This window comes from Crocodylus siamensis, chromosome 11 (assembly GCF_052110815.1).
Source record: "Crocodylus siamensis isolate JL-2025a chromosome 11, ASM5211081v1, whole genome shotgun sequence".
Lineage (NCBI taxonomy): Eukaryota > Metazoa > Chordata > Crocodylia > Crocodylidae > Crocodylus > Crocodylus siamensis.
The window spans coordinates 36,865,518-36,868,121 of NC_143405.1; the positions used below are offsets into that span (position 1 = coordinate 36,865,518).

The 2,604-nt window shown below is 43.9% G+C and overlaps 1 pseudogene; it reads left to right on the forward strand.

The window, feature by feature from the left end:
- The first annotated feature begins 1,259 nt into the window (after positions 1-1,259).
- Positions 1,260-1,305, forward strand: LOC149855741 (U5 spliceosomal RNA; annotated as a pseudogene).
- The last annotated feature ends 1,299 nt before the right edge of the window (positions 1,306-2,604 follow it).

Consider the following 2,604-nt stretch of genomic DNA (forward strand, 5'->3'; position numbering starts at 1 on the left):
AAGTCAAAGCTTGTTACCAGTTACATGTTGTCTTTCACATTGCAGTCTGTTTTTCAGTCCCACGTTGTACCATCTCCACATTCCTAAGACTTCACCTCATTCACAGCACACAGACTTACACAGACTCACTTGAAAATGGCTGGCACAGTTAAGATGGCTACTTAGCATAAGCAAATGGCTGGCTTAGCATAAGTATTCATAAGCAAAATCTGCTTTACCTCCTAATGATACCTAATGAGCTATATATCTTACAACACTACTATATTGTTAAGAAAATGCTTTCCTAAGTATCTTGCAATGTTACTTTTAACACATCATTCTGCCTTGTGGTTAGCAGCTCTGCTAGGCTACAAGTTATAGCCTTTTAATTCAGCTGCAAATCCAATGCTCCCCAAGATCCAAATACTGTCACCCTAATAGACCAGTATTGATAATGATGCTGTGTATTACTTAAGACAAGATTCTATTTAAAAAACCCAAACAACAACATTTCGAAAGAAACAATTAAAAAGTATATAAAGCTATTTGGAATAGCCATAATCTATTGGCATGTGAAACAGTTGTGAATGTAAAATAAGTAAATAAATATTTATTTATCTAGAAAACATAAATAATAAAGAGAATTGTTCAACCTGTATGTGACTTGGACTCAATTGATAATGTAAATCTTGGGTGTGATCAAGAGAACCAGTGGAGAGACTGTACAGCGGTATAAATAAGATCCTAGATAGAATGCCAGTGTCTTACTGTGGCACTAACACCTCCGGGCTAATAGCATCAAAATTAATTAAAACGTGGCAGATGAGAGTCAAAGTATACTGCAGAAGTCACTAGATGGGGCAATTGAAAGGAAACCCCCACACAAGCAAAGGAAATACCATGTATCTATGTCCAAGAAGGCAGTTTCCCTGAACTCTTCTGGCATGGTTTAGTACCCACCAAGGTGCAGTGGCTTTAAGGCCAGTTTATGTAAATTGGAGTCTTCTCCCTTGTTAGCTCTGAGGCCCTTTTGGCAAAGGGGAGGCAAAATTTGGGGGCCTCCAAACCCCAACCCTCTGAGCTTGATCCTGCAAGTAGGATGCCCACCAAAGGTTTTAGAAACATCTGAAGCCCCAGGTGTGGGTGGAAGATGTTTGCCAGTAGTAGGGCCACTTATGGGTCTGGACTCTTGGATTTGGAATTTGTTTTGGCTAATTTGGCCTTGGATACAAATTAAATTTTAAAAAAATCCACAACTATAACTCTTACTCTGGTTTCTCTTCAGATTGCATAAATCTTTTGCCTTTTACTAAAGATTTCCGGGGATCCCATGTTCTTCCCTCTGCACATGCTTGGGGAGAAGAGGGGGTATGTTATCTCTTTTCTGGATTCCAGGTGGCCAGGTGGCACAGGAGTCCAGGAAGTGCAGATGGCAGGCAGCTATGCAGATGCTGCAAAGAAACGCATGAGCACTGGAGGTCCAGGACCAGCTAGAACAAAGAGAAGAGGCTTCCCCATGGATTTCAAGGTGACCAAGTATGATTCACAGACCAGATATCTCCCCAATGGCATAAGAAGAGAAGAGTTCAACAGGAAAGTCCTGAGAGAGCTGCTCCAGGTAAATAAGGAGGATTCTAATTTATATATGGAAGCAAAAGCACTCCCGTTATTGGGTGGTGGGACTCAGGAGCCCTGAAGCTAGGCAACACTTCTGGAAACATCAGGAGGAGGTTGGGAAGGACCCCAAACTTTCCATGGAGTATACACACAGGGAGCCCAGCAGAGACAGAAAACTGTAAAAATTGATCTGTGCATGACAGAAATAGATAAGGCAGACCTCTGTTTCTGGCTGAACAGGCACTGTGAGGAGGTGAAAGCAATAGACGAGGAGAAGGAGTCTGGAAAGGGGCCAGGATTGCTAAAGTACTCTTAAAGAAAGACCGCGGTAGCTCTGGGGCAATGCAGCATTTGCCAGCCTCCCTGTACCTGGGGTGCCACAGGGCCTGATTTACTATAGAGGCCAACCCAAACTGTGCCACAAATGTGGACAGGAGGGGCACCTGAAAAGAGAGTGCAAAATAGAGCTCTGTGCAGTCTGCAACCAGACTGGGCACAAATCCTGAGTGCAACAAAGAGAAACACTGCAACTTCTGTGGGGAGGAAGGCCACCTCTTCAGGAAATGCCCATGGGCAAATGAGCACATGGGGAAACAAGAGGAGGAGGATTTCAAGCCCTTCACCTCAGAGTCAGAAATGCAGGATGGCTCAGAAGAGGAGAGTAAGAAGTACACCGAGCAGGAGGGGAATGCTGTGGAAACAGAAGAAGAAATTCCTCTCCCAGGGCTAGAGGAAACTTCTGTTTCTGAGTTTGTTGTAAGGAGCATTGAGATGCTAATGGAGCTGGATAGGAATGCAACAGACTCAACCATGGAACAAGAGAAAGAGAGAAAAGGGGAAAGGGAAAAATCAGAAGAGAAAGGAGAGAAAGACCTAAGCCAAGGGAGAAAGCAACTCCAGAAAAGGAAGGAGCTGGAAGGGAAGAAAGCGGAAACCCAAGAAAACTCTCCCCAATTTCAACCCCCTAGAGGAGAACGAGTGGACCCAGCAAAACAGCAAAAAGCACAA